We start from the raw sequence: 24,696 nt of genomic DNA on the forward strand, positions 1-24,696 counted from the left end.
CTATATTCATAACAGTTTAATGTATAAGTTAGGTTAATATCATATTTTTGTTGTGTCTAAGATATGAGACTTTATTTGTAATAAAAGAATGCTTTTAATCTCAAAATCGAAATAATAATATAATTTTGCATTTTTTGGGTGAAAACAAGATTTTCCGAATACTTTTGTGAGACACTGTACATAGTTTGACATTACACTAAAACCTCGATATAACGCATTAATACGAGTAAGGCAGTGTCCGTTATAGCTCGATAAAAATATATAATAATCTAGCGAATAACAAATATAACTAGGCTAATACTAGCACTAGAACTAACACTAGACGTAGAACTAGAAACATTCCGTTTAGCCGTACCTGTCTTAAGACGACTGGTAAGTGGTAGGTAGCGCTAGTTAGCATAAAATATCACTATGTTGCATATTTTTATTGAACTAAAACTAGAACTAACGCTAGACCTAGAACTAGAAAGGTATATATATTGGCTAAACTCGAATGTTTCTAGTTCTCGGTCTAGTGTTAGTTCTAATTTTGCTCTAGTACTATCACTAGAAGTAACACAAGACCTAGAACTAGAATCATTCGGGTTTAGCCATACTGTGAGAAGTGTTTCTAGGCAGCCGGCAACATCTCAAATTTTCCTAGTGTAATTTTTGCTTAAAACTGACCAAGCAACCCTTCTTTTTGGCGCTTCAATTTGTAAACACTCCTCTGAATTAAGAAATAGAGTGTAGTCCAATGATAGAGTAATTGAGATGCGCACACACTTCAAGGAAATTAATTTTTATTTGTAATTAAAATAATAAAAATTTACAAAACTTCTTAAGCATGCTTAATAAATAAATATGAACATATTTTATTGTTTATTATTCTTTAATTTCGCTGGAAAAAAATGCTTTTAACATTTCAAAAAAAAGAAATAATAAAAAAACCTATCGTAGTTGTTATGGAAATTTCCAAGTACTCAACAATTTTAGCGATAACGCAAATATTTCTTTACGTATCGTTTGGTGTTTTCGTACTTTTATTTTTTGCTGGGGATACTTTTTATAATGAAGTTTCAAGTCATAAATTTTCTATTTCGATAAGGAAATACGTTGCGTAAACCGCAACGGAGGTGTGTCGATATTTAAAATTTTTTATCTAAAATAAAAACATATTTTAATAACAACACCAAAGTTATTACGTTAATTCATACGTTATATTATTTTTTTTAATCAATGACGTACATTTATTAATTTATATTAATTAAAAAAAAAAGGAAATTCGTCACTTATTAAATCTAAATTCGAGATTATTAGCTACATATGTTAACGACCAGAATCAATCAGTTTTTATTTATTAAGCAGATTGCTTTTCTAATTTTATTCATATGTTTTGATAATAAAATTGATTAAGTTAAATTAATGCTTTGGTTAAAATAGCTTATTACAATTTTTTTATAACATTAAAGGATTAATCTATTAAATTAATGAATCAGCGCTATTTCTATGTTAAACATTACTTGTTACATTTATTGCTGAAAACGTAGTAATTCGATACAAATTCCGTAAATTTTTTTAAATTAGGTTAAAAAAATAAACGTTTAGCATTTTTATCGTTACAATTAGAAATTTCCATTGAATGAAAGGAAAACTACATGCTTCGATTATCAACTTCATTATATCTCGAACTCATAAACTTTTCCATTTAACATTTTAAACGGAAAATTATTTTAAAGAAGAAGGCTATTATAATAAAAATTAACATTTTTTCCTATCATTAAATACAAATACTATAAAATCTCGATATAACAGATTAATATGGGGAAGGGAGTGTTCATTATAGTGGTGGAACGGATATCCGGCAACTATCCGGTATCCGGCTTATACCGCCATTTTTTTAAATCCGGCCGGATATCGGATAGTTACAAAATATCCGGCTTTGATATACATAATTTACCTGATAAATACAATACCTAATAAAATTAGTTTCATTATAGGGTGCCCATTATGTATGGAATATTGTATATATCTTGGCAAGTATCAACTTTATAAAAAAATATTTTATACAAAAGTTGGTTAGTATTTTATTTGCCATAATAAGACACCATTCAATTGTTTTTATTTCAGAAAACAAATGAGCAACGAATAACATTTAATTTTTTTAAATGGCAATGTACCCTTTTATTAGGCTTATTTGATAGAGATTTCTTTTCTCTTTATGATGACGTAAAAAAATTTTGTACCCTTACATCAGAAAATTTTTGCATAAAATGTAAAAATTGTTTATTAAGAAAATTTTACCAATAACATTAATCTAGATATCCGAGATCGTCAACTACCTCTGGAATTATTACCGTAAATTAAATCTACATACAAAATAAAACAAATAAACTAAAAATTAGTGTAAATGAAAATTATTAAACTTTGAAGACAAAACGAAATTAGCACTAAAATGGTTTGCACGACAATAAATGTTCAAAATGTTCACCATTAACTGCAAGGCAGTGGCCCAATCTATCATAAAAGGCTTGAAAAGAATTTCTTAGCGATCTGGGAGAAATAGCTGCAGCTTCCTCTTTTATTCGTTGCTCTAATTCTGTCAGATTTTGAGGTCGGTTTACATAAACTTTAGATTTTAAATTTCCCCAGAAGAAGAAATCGCAAGGTGTAAGATCCGGAGATCGGGGTGACCACTCTACAGACCCTCTTCTGCCTATCCAATGGGCCGGAAATACCGTATCTAAATATCGACGTACATCTAAATGATAGTGGGGCGGTGCCCCATCTTGTTAAAACCAAAGATCATCAAGGTTTTCTTGGCAAGCTGGGATAATTTGCTGTTGCAATAATTGTAAATAACGGTGACCAGTTAGAGTACCTCGAATAAAGAAAGGTCCAATTATGTGATCTGCACAAATTCCCACCCATACGTTTAATTTCTGTGGTGTTTGAGTGTGATTTTGAATCATCCAATGGGGATTTTTAGCGGCCCAATATCGAGAATTTTGCTTATTTACATTACCATTTAAACAAAACGTAGCCTCGTCAGAGAAAACCATATTATTGAGAAAATTTGGATTCGCTCCATCATAAATTCACAAAATTCAACACGTCGACCGTAGTCATCTTCGGATAATTCTTGCAATAAAGTCGGTTTGTACGGATGTAAATTTTCTGCATGTAATATTTTGTGTATTGAACCTTTACTTAGAGCATGGTTTAAACATAACTGATGAGTTGAAATGTTTGGATTTTCTTCGATTTCTATGAGAATATCGATCTTTTTATCTTCATCTGTTGCAGATCTCTGCGGACCAGTCTTTGATAGATCTTTAACGTTACCAGTTTCTCTAAAACGTTTCGAAGTTTTGCTAACTACTGATTGAGTGATTGGTTCTCGATGTGGATAACGTTCATTGAAAATTTCACATACTTCTAATTGTGTTCGTTTGCGATCCCCATAACCGACCATAATTAAAATTTCTATGCGTTCAGTTTCTATTAAATGAACCATTTTTCTGTTTTGATCTACCAACTTATTTAAATAAACAAGATTCTGTCACATTCAATAGCTTACATTTAATTGTTAGGACAAATAAGATTTCGGATATCTAGATTCATGTTATTGGCAAAATTAACTTAATAAACTGTTTTTACATTTTTTTCAAAAATTTTCTAGTATAAGGGTACTAAAATTTTACGTCATCGTAAAGAGAAAAAAAATCTCTATCAAATGAGCCTAACGAAAGGGTACATTGCCATTAAAAAAAATTAAATGTTATTCGTTGCTCATTTGTTTTCTGAAATAAAAACAATTGAATGGTGTCTTATTATGGCAAATAAAATACTAACCAACTTTTGTATAAAATGTTTTTTTATAAAGTTGATACTTGCCAAGATATATACAATATTCCATACATAATGGGCACCCTATATAATATTAATAGATGTTTTTACTATTAATATTATTTTTATTATTAATGGTAGTAGATAGCCTTATTACTTAAATATAGACGTCGTACCTAAATTTTTTGTATTAAGAAATATTTTCTATAAACGATCGAAATGTATTTAAATAAATACATTTGTTCACTACAAATGTATTATTAAACACTTTTAAATGTCATGACATAACTAGAAATTTTCTCCCACGTTTCGTTTTCGTGAAACTATCATCATGTTTATTTTTTCTTATAAGCGCCATATTTGATTTTCACATAAAAAAATAGGATAATTAATTCTGATTTGAATGATATGTTAGACAATGTATTTCATTTTAAAAAACACTGAATTATTAAAAAATACGAATATCTTATTAGGAGGCTGTAACTTGTGCACTAAGTGTTTCCATTTAAACTCGAGTTGTGTCATGACATATTTCATAAAAAGTTGGCTTAAGAATGTTTTTTCAGATTCACGAAAAAACGAAAAATAAAGAAGTTACAGGCAAAAAACGAAAAAGTTATTTTTTTGTTTTCCGGCCATATTTTAAAAACTAAAACGGCTACATCCAAAAATTTAGTTGAAAAATGATTTCTAAGATACGCAACTTTGCCCCAATTTAACCATTTCTGTATCTCTTATGCTTTCTGAGATCCCAATGGTGGGGGTCGAATTTGAATTACTCTGTATACAGTGTGTCCCCGGATTGTGTCCCCGTAAGGTATAATTGACGATAAATTTTTGAATTCAAATTCCATCTTTTGCAATTAAAGTCTGGATGTCATAAAACGAAATATAACCAAGTTTTACGTCAAATGTCCTCAAAGTACCAAAGTTAACGCAAGAAGTTTGTTAACCGGTGCAGGTAAAGTGGTCTTTGTGAGCAATGTACCACAAAAGTTGATTAAGATAAAATGTTTGTTATGTTAAATTATAGCGATATGCCGAATTTTATTAATTTAGCATATAAAAGAAAAAAATGAGTTTTTTCTTGAAAATTTTTTTTAATATTTCGTTTTACAATGAAGACAGAGAGATCTGAGTGAACTAACAATTATCATTTGATAGCTTAGCTTTAACCTATTGTCAAATATTAATTGATCATGTTTGCATTACAACATAAAATATTTATAGTGCAGTGCTATGGACTGGGGAACATTAGTTACAATGCAGTTTTAAGGCAATTTGAGGAAAAATTTGGATTTTTAGTAGATAAAAAAACAATTAAGAGAGTTATTAAAAAATTTACGGAAACGGGCAATGTGAAAAATAAAAGGAAGGAAAAAAAGCTTTTAGATGAACATGATGCGTCGTCGATTGTTGCAGTAACAAACGCAATGGATTACGGTAAGGTGTCGTTAAAAAAAAGGGCAGTTCATGTCGGTATAAGTAAATCCCATTTACAAAGAATTTATCGAGAAAATAAAATATTGCCGTATAAACCAAAACTATCCACACTATCGAATTAGGTCATGAAGCAAAACGTTTAGATTATTGTTTGTGGCTTGGGTACAAAATTTTAAAAGACAGAACTTTTTTAAAAAACACAATATTTTCGGACGAAGCATCGTTCACCACTAATGGAGTGGTTACATCACAAAATTGTTGATTCTGGTCAAAGACTAATCCACATTATCGCATAGCTTGTAAACACCAGTATTCCCAGAAAGTGAATGTGTGGTGTGCTGTTTTGTGATATTTGGAAATACTTGAAAATTGTTTATTTAATTATCTTCACGGCGTGGATTTAGAAAAACGCAATAAATTATATTTCCAACAAGATGGTTGCGGCCCACATTCCACCATTTTAATTATAAATTATTTAAATACGTTATTTGGTAGAAAAAAATGGATTGTTAGATATGGTCCGCAACCATGGCCGCCAAGAAATCCGGATTTATCTATTATGGATTTTTATTTTTGGGGTTATGTAAAACAAAAAGTGTACACTGAAAATTTTAATAACAATTTAGACCGTTTAAAACAAAAATTGAAACAGTTATTAGAGAAATTCCGTTGGACCATATTAGAAAAAGTTATAAACAATGTCGCAAAAGGGCTGAATTATGTTAGTGTTGATGGCGGTATCATTGAATAAGCTTTTATGTTAATTTAGTTTAGTTCGAAAATGTTTTGTTAATCTTATGATTTAAAAATCTGCATTTTGCTTTTATATCCTAAATTAATAAAATTCGGCATATCGCTATAATTTAACACAACAAACATTTTATCTTCATCAACTTTTGTCGTACATTGCTTAGAAAGACCAGTTTACCTGCAACAGTTAACAAACTTCTTGCGTTAACTTTGGTACTTTGAGGACATTTGACGTAAAACTTGGTTATATTTCGTTTTATGACATCCAGACTTTAATTGCAAAAGATGGAATTTGAATTCAAAAATTTATCGTCAATTATACCTTACGGGGACACAATCCGGGGACACACTGTAGAAGATTCTTAGTTTTAAACGAATTGTTATTAAAAATTTAACAAACAACGTAAATCCAACATACAATATTATCTTAATCATTTTTGAGATGTTCATCTGACACATTCCATATTACATGACAGTTTCGAGAATGTATAGATAAGAATTCATATTTATCGCATTAAATATCAGGTGATTGACTTTTTTATTTTTCGAATGTTACCGGCAATTCGTGGAATGTACAAAATGTATATATCTGGTTATTTTCTAAGATTTTACAATTTGTTTCCATTGTGAGTCATTGTGACCTATGCGAACTTAGCCCCCAATTTTTCTAGCCGCCAATTAGATAGCATTTTACATGTATAGTATTTTGATTATAACAAGAGAACCAGTCAACCGATTTCGATAAACAATGTCTCTTTCGAAAGCTCAATCCTTGGCCAATACGAAAGTGGAGATGCCCGAATTTGACTAGGCGCCATTTTGCCAACAATATTTTTTTTTTGCTTAGTTCTAGTTCAAACGATAATCACAAGTACATATCGCTGCACCAGAAGAATATGGACGTAACTAGAAATCGGTAAATTTTACAAGAGACGCAAAAAACGAAATCGTTTTTTTTAATTTGTGTGTTTCTAACAGTTTAATTTGCTAATTGTTATTAATAAATGGTAATGGCGTTTTTTTAGCGGATAAATAGAAATATTCTGCGTTAGTTTACGCGAGTAACTCATTTTCTAAAAAATTGCAGTTGCGTCCGTGTTTTACTGGAGCAGCGATATACAGGTGTTCCGGTGACTCGGGGAATAAAATTAACCTCATATACTAGAGCAAAAATGATGACGATTCGTGAAAAAAAATTATTATAAAAGTCTTCAAATGATCAAGATATAGGCCATCAAAGTTCAGAAGTTTTAACACATTTTTCTAAATATTGTCAATACCATTTATGGTAGAGCGTTGAAATTTGGTACAGGGTAAACAAATATCAAGCAAAATCATTGAACCAATTTTGACTTTGATCGGGCGGCGGCAACCATGCTATACAGGCTGTCCCTAAAATTTGTTTGCTCAGAACTTTTTTGTTCGCTCGTAACCCTACATTTATTTTTGTACTTTTTAAAAGAAAACTTATTTTAGAAACTATTATCACTCTTTGAAAATTTTGATAACATTTACCGTTTTCGAGTTATACGCGAAAATGTTAAGCTTTGATTTCAATCGTAACAAACAAAAAAAGGAAACATATTCCGTAAGATCTGAGTTGGCGATGACAATTCAAAAACGAACTGAGCTAATAACCATTATTTGCATACATTTCTAAGTGCAGATTTAGTTAAATCCAGTGTTAATTTATTTTAGTTGAATAAAAGAATGTAATTTCCAAAACAATAAATTTAATTTCCGGTTACAACAAACAAGAACATAACAAAAATTCTAACAAAAATATTAACAATAACAATAAAATTATAAACAAATAGTAATAAATAAAAAAGAACAAAAAAATACTAAAGCAAATGCACGTCTGATATCGCCGTCTTAAATTAAAGCGCACTCTGCGGAGAACATCGATCTCAGTTTGAAGTTGATCAAATGAATCAACAATTCGCAACCTCAGTTGATCAATTCGTTTTCGATCAACTGATTTAAACGCAGTAAATTAGCGATTCAACGCGTCCCCATAAATAAAAATCTACAGGTGTAAGATCCGGCGATCGGGGGGCCCGCTTATCGGTGCACCTACTCCTAGTCCAATCCACCGTCCCGGAAAACGTTCCCTCAGAAATTCTTGGACAGCTTGTGTGCTATGCACAGGAGCACCATTATGCATATACCACATTGCTTGCCTTGTGTTTAAAGGACCGTCATCTAAAAAATCATCTAATTCTTCTAAATGTCGCCTGTATGTATGTCCATCCAGCCTTGATGGCAAGAAAACGGGTCCAATAACTACATCGCCCATAATGCCGGCCCAAACGTTAAGAGGCTACCTTACCATACAGCTCGGCAAATTACAAAAAACATACATTATTTATGAAAATATTTGGATGAAATTTTGTACATAGCTTCTTCTAACAATTCTACATAACGCATGGTGAAAATTTTTAAAGTTTTCCAAAAAAAGGGTTTTTTTTCCTCGATATTATAGAATTTGGCCGTTCTTTTTTAGCTTGCATGATAGTATACTTGAAAATAGTAATATTTTTCAAATAAATTTTTTCAAAACTTTTAGTTATAAAGGAATAGTTTGTAATTTGCTAAAATTGCAAAAAGGTAGCGTAAAAATGAATATTTTCCGTCAAGATTCCCACGAAGTATTACCACCGCGTTAGTCCCGCCTCCTGCCGACTGAGCGGCGCTGACATCGACTCTCTTCATCGAAGCTCCTTGTTTTATCTATTACTTTTTAATGTGGTAGAGAAAATAATCATTTCCAAAAGTACGTTTTGAACTTTATTTTCCGTGATTTTCTACTAATGATTGTGTAATTTAACAAAATTTTTGAATTTATAGTCAATAGTTGTTATTTTATTGTGTACTATAGTGTTAGTTTAATTTAGTTTGTGTAAAGTTTTTATAAACAATGGGTAAGTATGTTCATCTAAAAAACTAGCCCTTAGCATTTGAAGATGTTCTCGAAAAAGGAGTAATAGACGGTAATAATTTACGATATAAAGTTTTATAAAATCTAAAATTTCATATTTTATAGTCCGAGATTCAATTGAAAAATGTATTCATTCCGAAAGGTAACTTAAATTTTATTAATTTTATTGTGTAAACTGTGGCACACATAAAAAGGACTTATTTAAAAAGAATAAACCATCACAGTAAAAATTAAAACGATACATTATTTGAAGCGATACCATAAGATAAATAATACAAATGATGCAGAACCAAATACTGATGGTGGAGAATAATCCATTCAACTGCAACAAAACTCACATTAAATTTATTAATGAGTCAAAAGAAGGGCGTAGCAGCTCATTTCTTTTATGTTTTATGTGCGGGATAAAAAAGAAGCTTTACACTGAAGAAAGCAAAGAGTCTATTGAGATAAACTCTGCTGTTGTTTCTGTTATCTGTCGGTACCGGATATACACAGGCTGAAGAATTATTGTTATGTGTGGATATACCATTTATGTTAACAAAACCATTCCAAAAATATCGAGAAACCGTAAGTGACATGGCATAGCAGTCTATGAAGGACGCAGGTAAAGAAGAATTAATTTAGTTACAGCTTCAGAAGAAGTAAATAAAGACTGAATAAAGACTGTAAACGCTAAACGTTCGAACGTCAATTACGATTCATCATCCGGAGTGGTACTGCTATAAAATAATTGTATACATAAAAAAAATACTCGTGTATACAGGGTAATTCAGGTAGGTAGCGAAAGCCGATCAGGGTAATGATAGCAATTCTATTATAATTTATGAGTGACATTTCACACGAAGAATATAAAAGAAAGAAGAATTTATTGGAAACTTGCAAGATGGATGCATTATCAGAAATAAAATACAAATTCTTACCAGAAGCTAAAGTACCAATCAGATATGGATCCAAGAAAGGTATCTGTGCCTAACTGCATCGAGATTTGGTGATGTATGTAGGATGAGAAATGACACGTCTTGCTTAAATAAAGTTAAATCAATCTTGTACTCGAAATTTGCTAGAAATAATAACACTAAACATGACCAAGACTATGAATGGCTTGCATTAAAAAAATTTGAAAGTAAATATAACTTGCCAGCAAACTCTTGAGCTCTATTCATCCGTAGGATGTATGGATTCTTAGTTGCAAGTCCAAATGAAACAATAAAAAACAAAAATGCCATCGTCGAGGTGAAGTGTCGAGCGAATTTCAAGAGCTTACATCTATTCAACGATGGCAAATTAAAATTTCCTAAAGATTTTTCTAGTCAGGGCTGTTTTATTTATTACACTATTAGCCATATTTTGTATACTTGAATCATTATTTAATATTATTTTTAATTAGGTATTATATATTATTTCATTTACTTATACAAGGTGATGCAAACCATGCAGTCCATTTTTTTAAACAGAAATATTAAAAAAGTTCGAATGAAAAGTAATAATATTCATAAAGGAACCACATTTATTAAGCTATTTTTTCTTTAATTTTTGTAACTACCTGTGTTTTCAAATAAAATTACTTACACGGTTACTCTGAGACACCTGTATATCAAACGAACGCATAATAATACAACAAAGATATAATTTATAAATGTTGTACCGAACTTTTCACATTCCCTGTATTGCAAATATATCTATTTTAATATAAAATGAAGTTATAAATGTTATTTTCGTTTCAAAATGATATAAATGTATTATGCCTCGCAAAATTATTTATTGCATTTGAAATTGATTTTTGCCTTACATTCAATTGAATTATAAACCCATAATCTTAGATGTTCTCAACTTCTTTCTCTAATTTCTCTATTAAAAAATTATTATTCTATTCATATCGAAAAAAAGCATTAAAAAACTGATATTTGCGTAATGTAAATTGTTGTGAACCAAAATACTTAAAAAAACAAACGTAGTAAAAAGGTGGGCTACGACTACGATTATTAATAAAAAATCAAAATAATAACTAAAATAATAAATAAATTGGAAAGTCAATAAAAAGATTGATTGTAATTCGTAATTAAGAAAAATTGTTAATAAACAATAATATTTAGAAGAAGTCGTTTAATTTCTTCATTAACAACATCGACGAGAAACAGAATCGTAATAAAATAAACACGATGTTTTTTTTATCTATAAGGGTCGGGCCTAGTAGAAAATAAACTCCGCCTCGTTGCTTCCGAACGTCCGTCGTCTGCGCCCCTCAGAAACTGACCGACCTGGTAAAGTGGGCTCTTAAGAGAAAATCTCCATTGTGATTTCCAAGTTTTCTTAAATCTTGGATTTTCGTCCGCCCAACTATGTAAATTTCTCAAATTGAAGATTCCATCTTTAGAAAAAGTGGATTCATCTGTAAAAAGCAGTTTTTCTTAAAACTGATCATCAATTTGGATTTTGTGCTGCATTATTTGGCAATATTGCAGTCGCAGTGGGTAATCAGCCAGTCGAACTTCCTGAACTTTGTAACAATGAAATGGATAAAGTTGTTGCTAGTGAAGAACACTCCAGACAGTTGTTTTTGAAGTTAAAAAGTGCCTCGCCATATCCAAAGTACTAGCTGTAGTATTTTCTTCTACGTAGTCTAGAATATCTACTTCTAGTTCGGGTGTTCGGACTGATCTTACGTTACTGTTACTTACTCAATTTCGGCTTAAACGTCCCATTTTCCCTTAAACGGGTTTCAGTCCTTAAAAATGTTTTTCGATTGGGCGCTCTGCGATTCGGAAATTCCTCCCGATAACGGTTAGTGGCTGCTACGGCGTTTCCATGACATTTCCCTAATGTCAAAATCATGTCAGTTTGTTCACTAAATGTGTAACTCTCCATTTTGAACACTTAAAATTAATAAAAACTTAACTAACAAAAAACTATCATTTGTGTTTAAACGACATAAGCAAGTTAACAGCTCAATTTGTTTTTTTAACAAAATTTTCAAAGAGTGATAATAGTTTCTAAAATAAATTTTCTATTAAAAAGTACAAAAATAAATATAGGGTTACGAGCGAACAAAAAAGTTCTGAGCAAACAAATTTTAGGGACAGCCTGTATAGCATGGTTGCCGCCGCCCGATCAAAGTCAAAATTGGTTCAATGATTTTGCTTGATATTTGTTTACCCTGTACCAAATTTCAACGCTCTACCATAAATGGTATTGAAAATATTTAGAAAAATGTGTTAAAACTTCTGAACTTTGATGGCCTATATCTTGACCATTTGAAGACTTTTATAATAATTTTTTTTCACGAATCGTCATCATTTTTGCTCTAGTATATGAGGTTAATTTTATTCCCCGAGTCACCGGAACACCCTGTATAGAAAAGAACATAATTTGATTTTTGAGTTTCAGATCATTTCAAGGATAGATATTGTGTCAACCAGCAACTTAGACAATCCACGTACCAACTTGGTTGAGGGACAATGTAAAGATTATTTTCTATAAACAATTCTTTTTAAATTAGTAAATATATCATGAAAACATATGCAAAAGATTAAATTGAAATACCACATAATTTGGTAGCAAAAAATTCCCGAAGAAATCATTTTATTTGATACAAAGAAAAGAGACTCCCCCATTAAAAAGTTTGAATAATACTAGTATTATTTGGAGTGGTTTACACTCCATTTCAAATTATTTCATGTTTTGACAATGTTGATTAAAGCTTTATAATTTTTCAAGCACAAATTGCAAAAATTTATTGAATGGTACCGTTTTTCAAGCACAAATCCAAGGAGCAGCGTTCAAACGGTTTTTATCTCTAAAAATTACAAAGTTTAAATCGCGAATTTTCCCGATATGTTTTGATCAATTAATAAAATTGAAAACGACTCACCGAATGGATGTTGTTTCCCTTGGATTTTACTTCGAAGCTCAGCTGGAAAGAAACGATAAACTAATTTATTGTGACAAAAAAAAGAATTAATACGATACCTTTTAACATCCATAAAATAGCAATCCCATGATGCCCTATATCACATCACTAATATCACCTAACACTTAGCATAAATATAGCACGCATTTATCACTTAATTTAAGTAATAAGTTTTACTTTTCTAAACTACTTTATCACCCTTAAATGCCCGCATATCAACTAAAATGCCTTATTAGCGAATCAACTTCCAAACATCCCCTCCTTAATTTATTGTGGGAAGAAGGAATACTGGAGGTGAATAAACAAAAAAATGTAAAGACGACGGGCCAAAGCGGTTTTAAATCGTTTTTTGGATTTAAAACTCAACCTTTCAATAAAAAAATTACTCGTTTTCTCGAAACATTTCAAATAAAACTTACGTCATTTTACTAAAATAAAATGCACTAATCGAACTTCAATATTTAACACTTCCTGCAAAAGAAAGTCTATCCCCCAATATAAAAAAGATAATTTTAACTAAATCGACTATAATTAGAGAACGGTTTGACGGATTTTAATGTTTTATATCTCAATCGATAGTTTTCGCCTGGCTGAATGCAGTTGTCGAAATGCCCGATTCGAAGTATTTAAGAATTTTGATTAAAACACAAGAAACGAATTAATCAAACACATCAACTATCCCCTTAACTAATTGACCAATTTTAATCATCAACATCTCGATCGAAAGTATGAACCACAATGAATGCGAAGGCGGAAATGCCCGATATCAAAATTTACTAATAATTACCTACGTACGGTTATTTAAATGACTCCACGTATCTACCGACTGGAAGTCTAGCCCCCAATAAGAAAAAATTAATTTGATTAAATTCGCTATAACTAAAGAACGGTTTGACCAATTTTAATGTTTTATATCTCAAATGAAAAGCTTGCGTCTGGCTGAATGTAGAAGATATAAACATTAAATTAACAAGGCGTATACACGCATAACATTCTATTACATGAAACTGTAAGTGCATTTTCCTCGAAACATCCTTTTTACATCTGGTTAACACGATTCCTAAAAAACTACTCATTCGATTGACTTGAAATTTGAACTGCACTTTCAAATAGCATCTTTCTATCCTATGACCGACCGTACAGAGAAACTGATACGATATACACATGATTTTTTTTTGAGATAAACTTATCGATTTGAAGAACAAAATCGATTATCTTAATTTGACTAGGCGCCATTTTGCCAATAATATTTTTTTTGCTTAGTTCTAGTTCAAACGATAATCACAAGTACATATATAGAAAAGAACATAATTAAATTTTTGAGTTTCAGATCATTTCAAGGATAGATATTGTGTCAACCAGCAACTTAGACAATCCATGTACCAACTTGGTTGAGGGACAATGTAAAGATTATTTTCTATAAACAATTCTTTTTAAATAAGTAAATATATCATGAAAACATATGCAAAAGATTAAATTGAAATACCACATAATTTGGTAGCAAAAAATTCCCAAAGCAATCATTTTATTTGATACAAAAAAAAGAGACTCCCCCATTAAAAAGTTTGAATTATACTAGTATTATTTGGAGTGGTATACACTCAATTTCAAATTATTTCATGTTTTGATAATGTTGATTAAAGCTTTATAATTTTTTAAGCACAAAATGCAAACATTTATTGAATGGTACCGTTTTTCAAACACAAATCCAAGGAGTAGCGTTCAAACGGTTTTTATCTCTAAAAATTACAAAGTTCAAATCGCGAATTTTCCCGATATGTTTTGATCAATTAATAAAATTGAAAACGACTCACCGAATGGATGTTGTTTCCCTTGGATTTTACTTCGAAGCTCAGCTGGAAAGAAACGATAAACTAATTTTATGTGACAAAAAAAAATGAATTAATACGATACCTTTTAACATCCATAAAATAGCAATCCCATGATGTCCTATATCACATCACTAATATCACCTAACACTTAGCATAAAATTTATATAGCGTGCTATATTTAATATAGCACGCATTTATCACTTAATTCAAATAATAAGTTTTATTTTTCTAAACTACTTTATCACCCTTAAATGCCCGCAAATCAACTAAAATGCGTTGTTAGCGAATCAACTTCCAAACATCCCCTCCTTAATTTATTGTGGGAAGAAGGAATACTGGAGGTGAATAAACAAAAAATGTGAAGACGACGGGCCGAAGCGGTTTTAAATCGTTTTTTGGTTTTAAAACTCAACCTTTCAATAAAAAAATTACTCGTTTTCTCGAAACATTTCAAATAAAACTTACGTCATTTTACTAAAATAAAACGCACTAATCGAACTTCAATGTTTAACACTTCCTGCAAAAGAAAGTCTATCCCCCAATATAACAAAGATAATTTAAACTAAATCGACTATAATTAGAGAACGGTTTGACGGATTTTAATGTTTTATATCTCAATCGAAAGTTTGGGGGCTAGACTTCCAGTCGGTCATTTCAATAGCCGTACGCAGATAATTAGTAAATTTTGAATTCGAGCATTTCCACCTTCGCATTCATTGTAGATCATACTTTCGATTGAGATATTGATGACTAAAATTGGTCAATTAGTTAAGGAGATAATTGATGTGTTTGATTAATTCGTTTTTTTGTGTTTTAATCAAAATCCTTAAATATTTCGAATCGGGCATTTGGACAACCGCATTCAGCCAGACACATACTTTTAATTGAGATATAAAACATTAAAACCCGTTAAACCATTCTCTAATTACAGTCGATTTAGTTTAAATTAATTTTTTTATATTGGGGGCTAGACTTTCGACCTATGCGCAGTTAGCCCCTAATTAGATAGGATTTTACATGTATAGTATTTTGATTATAACAAGAGAACCAGTCAACCGATTTCGATAAACAATGCCTCATTCGAAAGCTTAATCTTTGGTCAATACGAAAGTGGAAATGCCCGATTCGAAATCTCTTTCCAATTCCGCTAAAACGCGAATATAAATAATGCGAAGATACACGAAAATAACACGATAATGACCTTTTTTAAGTGGTGATAAGTCGTAAACGATGTAGCCGATGATCAAGATCTATACGTCATTCGATTCGCCACAATTTCTTCTATCGAAATCACAAAATGCCCGATTTCAATTTTCTCCCGTTAACCTTGTACAGGGTGTCCCAATTTCGATGTCCACATAGGCTATCTCCGAAACTAAAAGAGATAGAAAAAAAGTAGCTTACATGTCATGATCTCGTTTTTCGAGAAAATGCTAATGCCGAAAACTCCGAACAGCTATCGTCTTTTGTTTTCGCCCTATCGGCAAAAACTGAAAATTTTGCGAAAACGACAATAGCGAATATCTCACTTATTATCAAAGATGGAGTATTATAAATAAAACATTATATGGGCAACTTTTTACGAAGAATTCAGTGGCGTAGGTAGAATTTTTTTCCCATCTTTTATTTTCGAGATTTGAGACATAACTTTATTTTTTTAAATGGAAACCATAGTTGGCTATGACCTAAAATAATTTGTTATTTTCTTCTGATAACAAATATTTATAGTTTGTGGGGTATATTTCTTATAGTTATTGAATAATTAACAGAAATTCATTTTGTTCTATCTAAAACTAATGTATGTATTTAAAAGTTAATGTTGCTATGGTGATAACCATACATACTATGATGGAACATAATGTATCAATTTTTTTTGTTCTTTCTAAAACTATTGTATGTATTTAAAACTTAATGTTGTTATGGTGATAACAATGCCACGATGGAAAACATTGGGTACGTTCAGCAGGTGTCAACAGTTGAATTAAATCAGTCAGCTAGTTGTATGAGCTTTAATACAGCGGAACGAAATCGGCTGAACAAGCAATTGAGAATTAGCAGTTCAGCATAACCTAAAACTATGGCCAACAATAATATTTTTGAAAATTTTGTGTTATTACAAGAGATAATGGATGATGATGTTGATTTTAAGGCTCATTTTATACAGTTCTGCCAGTTTTCAAAATTAAAGGGAAGAAACAAAAAATATTAATCCTAACCTAGAATTTCACAACCGCTGACAAACTAAGCGCAGATTACTTACGCTGAGATATTTACTAAACTGCTGCGTAACAGCGCTGACTTAGCATATCGTTCAGCCGCGACTGCTAATATAGCAACTTAACAGTTGACACCGGCTGAACGTGCCCATTGTTTATAATTATTGCCAAAGTTTGTAGTAGTATTTAAAAATTCACTGACAACTCTGGCATTATGTGCTGGTGCTCCGTCATATTGAAAATATATCATTTGAGACTTATTTAATGGCAAATTGTCGACCAAAGGCACAATGTGCTGCCTTGATATATTGAGGTATTACCTGAGTTTAAGTTTTTATGGTGGATACTATATGCCAACATTCTATTATCTAAAAGGGCACACCATACATTGAACCTCAACCTTCTTTGAACACTCAGAGACTTCATTGGTCCAGATGATATTTTGAACAAACAGCAGATTATTTAATTTTTCTAAATATCATCTACAAAATTCTAATCTTAGATTGACATCTCCTGCACGTAAATAATGAGTTAGGCCCGCTTTGTATGGTTTATACATATTTTTCTTTCATATTCGGAAGTAGCGGTTTTTGGGTCAGACGTCTTGTTCAATTTCTCTGCAAGATGTTGATGGATTTATCGATTATATATTGATGACCAAAAATCTATTAAATTTTCTGCTAACCGGCTGAAGGTTCTTACGTGCGGTTGTCTTCTTTCTGAATACCTTGTGAAATATAATTCCGCGGCTAACGTCGCATTCTTATCTGATAACATATAGCATTCCATCATGTTACATTTTCATAATTTTCGAAGTTCATTGTAAAGTTTTATTTAGTTTTATTATACTTTGACACCTAACATGCTGGTGCATTATACCAGCTCATAATGCCAGAGTTGTTATCGAATTTTTAAATACAAACTTTGGCAATTATTTGATACATTATGTTCCATCATAGTATGTATGGTTATCACCATAGCAACATTAATTTTTAAATACATACATTATGTTTAGATAGAACAAAATGAATTTTTGTTAATTATTCAATAACTATAAGAAATATGCCCCACAAACTATATATATTTGTTATCAGAAGAAAATAACAAATTATTTTAGGTCATAGCCAACTATGGTTTCCATTTAAAAAAATAAAGTTACGTCAAAAATCTCGAAAATAAAAAATGGGAAAAAAATTCTACCTACGCCACTAAATTCTTCGTAAAAAGTTGCCCATATAATGTTTTATTTATAATACTCCATCTTTGATAATAAGTGAGATATTCGCGATTGTCGTTTTCGCATAATTTTCAGTTTTTGCCGATAGGACGAAAACAAAAGACGATAGCTGTTCGGAGTTTTCGGCATTAGCATTTTCTCGAAAAACGAGATCATGACATGTAAGCTACTTTTTTTCTATCTCTTTTAGTTTCGGAGATAGCCTATGCGGACATCGAAATTGGGACACCTGTACAGCCCTCGGAATGACACCGTGTTCGGCTCGTTGTTTATGCACGTGTGAACGCCCGAAAGTCTAGCCCCCAATATGAAAAAATTAATTTCAACTAAATCGACTATAATTAGAGAACGGTTTGACGGATTTTAATGTTTTATACCTCAATCGATAGCTTTCGTCTGGCTGAATGCGGTTGTCGAAATGCCCGTTTCGAAATATTTAAGGATTTTGATTAAAACACAAAAAACGAATTAATCAAACACATCAATTATCTCCTTAACTAATTGACCAATTTTAGTTATCAACATCTCAATCGAAAGTATGATCTACAATGAATGCGAAGGTGGAAATGCTCAATTTCAAAATTTACTAATTACCTGCGTACGGCTATTGAAATGGCTGGAAGTCTAGCCCCCAAACTTTCGATTGAGATATAAAACATTAAAATCGGTCAAACCGTTCTCTAATTATAGTCGATTTAGTTTAAATTATCTTTGTTATATTGGGGGATAGACTTTCTTTTGCAGGAAGTGTTAAACATTGAAATTTGATTAGTGCGTTTTATTTTAGTAAAATGACGTAAGTTTTATTTGAAATGTTTCGAGAAAACGAGTAATTTTTTTATTGAAAGGTTGAGTTTTAAACCAAAAAACGATTTAAAACCGCTTCGGCCCGTCGTCTTTACATTTTTTGTTTATTCACCTCCAGTATTCCTTCTTCCAATAAATTAAGGAGGGGATGTTTGGAAGTTGATTCGCTAATAACGCATTTTAGTTGATATGCGGGCATTTAAGGGTGATAAAGTAGTTTAGAAAAATAAAACTTTTTATTTGAATTAAGTGATAAATGCGTGCTATATTTATGCTAAGTGTTAGGTGATGTTAGTGATGTGATATAGGACATCATGGGATTGCTATTTTATGGATGTTAAAAGGTATCGTATTAATTCATTTTTTTTGTCACAACAAATTAGTTTATCGTTTCTGTCCAGCTGAGCTTCGAAGTAAAATCCAAGGGAAACAACATCCATTCGGTGAGTCGTTTTCAATTTTATTAATTGATCAAAACATATCGAGAAAATTCGTGATTTGAACTTTGTAATTTTTAGAGATAAAAACCGTTTGAACGCTCCTTGTATTTGTGCTTGAAAAACGGTACCATTCCATAAATTTTTGCATTTTGTGCTTGAAAAATTATAAAGCTTTAATCAACATTGTCAAAACATGAAATAATTTGAAATGGAGTGTAAACCACTTCAAATAATACTAGTATTATTCAAACTTTTTAATGGGGAGTCTCTTTTTTTTTGTATCAAATAAAACGATTTCTTCGGGAATTTTTTGCTACCAAATTATGTGGTATTTCAATTTAATCTTTTGCATATGTTTTCTTGATATATTTACTTATTTAAAAAGAATTGTTTATAGAAAATAATCTTTACATTGTCCCTCAACCAAGTTGGTACGTGGATTGTCTAAGTTGCTGGTTGACACAATATCTATCCTTGAAATGATCTGAATCTCAAAAATCAAATTATGTTCTTTTCTATACATGTACATACTTGTGATTATCGTTTGAACTAGAACTAAGCAAAAAAAAACGTTATTGGCAAAATGGCGCCTAGTCAAATTAAGATAATCGATTTTGTTCTTCAAATCGATAAGTTTATCTCAAAAAAAATCATGTGTATATCGTATCAGTTTCTCTGTACGGTCAGTCATAGGATAGAAAGATGCTATTTGAAAGTGCAATTCAAATTTCAAGTCAATCGAATGAGTAGTTTTTTAGGAATCATGTTAACCAGATGTAAAAAGGATGTTTCGAGAAAAATGCACTTACAGTTTCATGTAATAGAATGTTATGCGTGTATACGCCTTGTTAATTTAATGTTTATATCTTCTACATTCAGCCAGACGCAAGCTTTTCATTTGAGATATAAAACATTAAAATTGGTCAAACCGTTCTTTAGTTATAGCGAATTTAATCAAATTAATTTTTTCTTATTGGGGGCTAGACTTCCAGTCGGTAGATACGTGGAGTCATTTAAATAACCGTACGTAGGTAATTATTAGTAAATTTTAATATCGGGCATTTCCGCCTTCGCATTCATTGTGGTTCATACTTTCGATCGAGATGTTGATGATTAAAATTGGTCAACTAGTTAAGGGGATAATTGATGTGTTTGATTAATTCGTTTTTTGTGTTTTAGTCAAAATCCTTAAATATTTCGAATCGGGCATTTCGACAACCGCATTCAGTCAGACACATACTTTTAATTGAGATATAAAACATTAAAACCCGTCAAACCATTCTCTAATTACAGTCTATTTAGTTTAAATTATCTTTGTTATATTGGGGGATAGACTTTCTTTAGCAGGAAGTGTTGAACATTGAAGTTCGATTAGTGCGTTTTATTTTAGTAAAATGACGTAAGTTTTATTTGAAATGTTTCGAGAAAACGAGTAATTTTTTTATTGAAAGGTTGAGTTTTAAACCAAAAAACGATTTAAAACCGCTTCAGCCCGTCGTCTTCACATTTTTTGTTTATTCACCTCCAGTATTCCTTCTTCCCACAATAAATTAAGGAGGGGATGTTTGGAAGTTGATTCGCTAATAACGCATTTTAGTTGATATGCGGGCATTTAAGGGTGATAAAGTAGTAAGTAGTAAGTAAAACTTATTACTTACATTAAGTGATAAATGCGTGCTATATTTATGCTAAGTGTTAGGTGATATTAGTGATGTGATATAGGACATCATGGGATTGCTATTTTATGGATGTTGAAGGATGTGAAGGTATCGTATTAATTCTTTTTTTTTGTCACAATAAATTAATTTATCTGTTCTTTCCAGCTGAGCTTCGAAGTAAAATCCAAGGGAAACAACATCTATTCGGTGAGTCGTTTTCAATTTTATTAATTGACCAAAACATATCGGGAAAATTCGCGATTTGAACGGTGTAATCTTTCCAGATAAAAACCGTCTGAACGCTACTCACTGGATTTGTGCTTGAAAAACGGTACTATTCAATAAATTTTTGCATTTTGTGTTTGAAAAATTATAAAGCTTTAATTATCAACATTGTCAAAACATTTAATAATTTGAAATTGAGTGTAAACCACTCCAAAAAATACTAGTATAATCTAATTCAAACTTTTTAATGGGGGAGTTTCTTTTTTTTTGTATCAAATAAAATGATTTCTTTGGGAATTTTTTGCTACCAAATTATGTGGTATTTCAATTTAATCTTTTGCATATGTTTTCATGATATAGTTACTTATTTAAAAAGAATTGTTTATAGAAAATAATCTTTACATTGTCCCTCAACCAAGTTGGTGCGTGGATTGTCTAAGTTGCTGGTTGATACAATATCTATCCCTGAAATAATCTGAAACTCAAAAATCAAATGATGTTCTTTTCTATACAGGGTGACTGGTACATAAACGTGAATATTGAAATACGTTGTTCTAGAGCTCACTTGTAATTGATTAAGCTAAATATGCCTTATAGAAAAGTGAATAATTTAGAAAATATTTAAATTTTTTGCTTTTTGTACAATTCAGTACATACTCTTACAAATCTTGAAATTTAGAGAGTAATAATAGTTTCTTTGGCAATGTATCGACTTCTCTGGATAGATTACATCCTAATACACATTTAAAGTCAAGAAATACTGTAAATATTTCGATGGTTTAAATATACAGGAAGTGAAATATTCGGTTTTTAAGTTAATTTTCAAACAAAGTGTTTATTCATGAGCGTCTATTTCAAAATTTCGATGATACATTCAGCATACAAATTATTGTAAAAACTTCTCTGTTTTGTTACCTTTCGAATGAGGTATGAAGCATGGCAAAATGTCTTTCCAGTTAACCAATAATAAGATAACAATTGGTGCGAGCACAATTTTGACAACCTACCCAATGTGAATAAAATTCAAAATCGATTACACCTGCGGTTGAAATTCAATTCATTAATGGTTAACAACCATCGGTTAAACAATTTTTTGCGTTTTGGCAGTAAGCCATGGAATTTAGACATCGAGAATATCAGCAACGCTATCCAAATCGACGAATTGCTCATATTAGTGTATTTGGCAATTTAAGAAAAGCCGAACGTGCAGGACGTGCTGGACTTAATGTGGAAGAAGACATTTTGGAAACATTCGATGAAGCACCCACATCCAGAACAAGAAACGTCGCTGCTAATTTGGGGATATCACAATGTTAAGTCTGGTTAACTCTTCGACAAATGGGCAACCATCCTTATCATTACACACCTATCCAGGCACTTGAAGACGGCGATCCTGAACGAAGGATTCAATTTTGCCGGTTTCTTTTAAATGCTGACATTCAGGATGAATATTTCTTGAGAAGGATTTTATGGACCGACGAATCGAAGTTTAAAAGAGAAGGTATAACAAATCTTCATAATTTCCATTATTGGACTGACGAAAATCCACATCTAACGAAGGAAACGAGCAACCAAAGAAAATTTAATGTGAATGTGTGGATGGGGCTCATTGGAAATAATTTGATTGGTCCTCATTTTTTTCCCGATCATTTAAATGGCGCAACGTATGGTGATTTTTTACATAATAATTTAATAGAAATGCTGGACCGTGTACGTTTAGAAAACAGGAATAACATGGTTTTCCAACATGATGGATGCCCTGCGCACTATTCACAAAATGTGCGAAATTCATTAAATGAATTATTTCCTACCGCTGGATTGGGAGAGGAGGTCCAATTCCATGGCCTGCAAGGAGTCCTGATTTGACGCCCCTAGATTTTTATGTGTGTTGTAGCCGCGTAACTTGCCGCGCTCGTATGACAATTTTTGCGAACATATTTAGTATATTTCAATGCACTTGCAATTAATTCTTTTTGCTCTGGTTCGCTTTTTTGACTAACAGATTTGTGATTTGTTTCAAAATGCCGTTTCACAGACGATGTTCCAGAAATACACTTTTCTGTCACCTTTACTGATCATGCCATATTTCTCTGTCCACCAAGTTTGAAATTCTCTGATACTCTTTCTATTTTGCACTATTTGTTTTTTTGCTGAACTAGCCATATTAAATAACAGTTAAAATCATAAATAAAACTCAAATAAACTTCAAATCAAATATTCACTATTATTTATTTATTTACACACACGGGGGTAGCAACAGGACACAGTCCCACATAAAAGCTACTCCACTGTAATACATTTTATATACTACAATAAATTGTATGAACAGAAAATTGAAAATCGATCAATTAATTAATTAATGGTCTTAAGCATATGTGATTAAATCAATTCAAGGCAGAACTCAAGCCGCTACAACGTAGGGCGAGCACGGCATTACGAATATTTTGCTTGAAGTTGTGCAGCGTGACGGAGAATATGTCCAACCCAAGACGGTCCACTGTCCTCTCCATGCAAAGTATTGGGGAATTTTTATACGAATTTGTCCGGGCAGTCGGCGCATAGAACAGAAAGTCATAGCCAGAGCGCGGCGAGTTTAGCTTACGCGTCCCCCACCACACGAAACAACTTGTTCGGCAATGGCAGACAGTGGCGTCTGCCACTGTCTGCCTATACTACTGTTCTGTGAGTGGCGTGGTGTTCCCACTGGTTATAACTGTGAACGCGCCCCGTATTTGTATTTTAAAGATCACAAGATCTGTAATATTAGCGACTTACGACGATAAAAATAGGACACGCTAGCCATCAAGAAACTGGCATACACTTGCGTGAGAAATAAATCAAAACCTAACCATACACCTGTGTACAATACTGAAAGAGTACTAGAAATTTCGTTCTGTGATACACGCTAGTCGCCTTACGGCGACGCCTCTGAACATCGAGGCCCGGATGGGGCGAGTTTTGGAGTCGTTAAGCTAAACTCGCCGCGCTCTGGTCATAGCGCAGCCGACGAGGGGGAACATGCAGATCAATGCGTGAAAGAAGATAGGAAGAATCACAGTAACCTCTGACTAACCTGAACAGAAAGCAGGCATCACTGCAAGTTCTGCGCTGCTGAAGTGTGGGCATATGATACATTTGATAGGCAGATTGGTAATCTGTATGAGGATGCCGGAATTTATAGGAGAGATACTTCAGAAACCTTATCTGAATCCTCTCTATTCTGTTAATGTATGCGTCGTACTGAGGGTTCCAAGCTGTACTGCCGAACGATAAAATACTATTAACGAAAGCATTGTATAAAGAAATAATAGGTCTAGGGCAGCAAAACGATTCAGAAGAGCGCATTACAAATTCCAGCATCCTATTAGCTCTGGCCACCACTGTGTCAACGTGTTGATCAAACAGTAGT

At 31.9% G+C, this 24,696-nt stretch overlaps 1 long non-coding RNA gene across 1 annotated transcript; it reads right to left on the reverse strand.

The window, feature by feature from the left end:
- Positions 1-8,788: 8,788 nt before the first annotated feature.
- On the reverse strand, positions 8,789-11,251 carry LOC139430670 (uncharacterized). The gene is made up of 2 exons (XR_011641057.1): positions 9,886-11,251; positions 8,789-9,284 (listed from the first exon to the last, which is right to left on the reverse strand). It is a non-coding gene; the product is annotated as an uncharacterized lncRNA (long non-coding RNA).
- Between the last annotated feature and the right edge of the window lie 13,445 nt (positions 11,252-24,696).

Source organism: Onthophagus taurus, chromosome 7 (assembly GCF_036711975.1).
Source record: "Onthophagus taurus isolate NC chromosome 7, IU_Otau_3.0, whole genome shotgun sequence".
Classification (NCBI taxonomy): domain Eukaryota; kingdom Metazoa; phylum Arthropoda; class Insecta; order Coleoptera; family Scarabaeidae; genus Onthophagus; species Onthophagus taurus.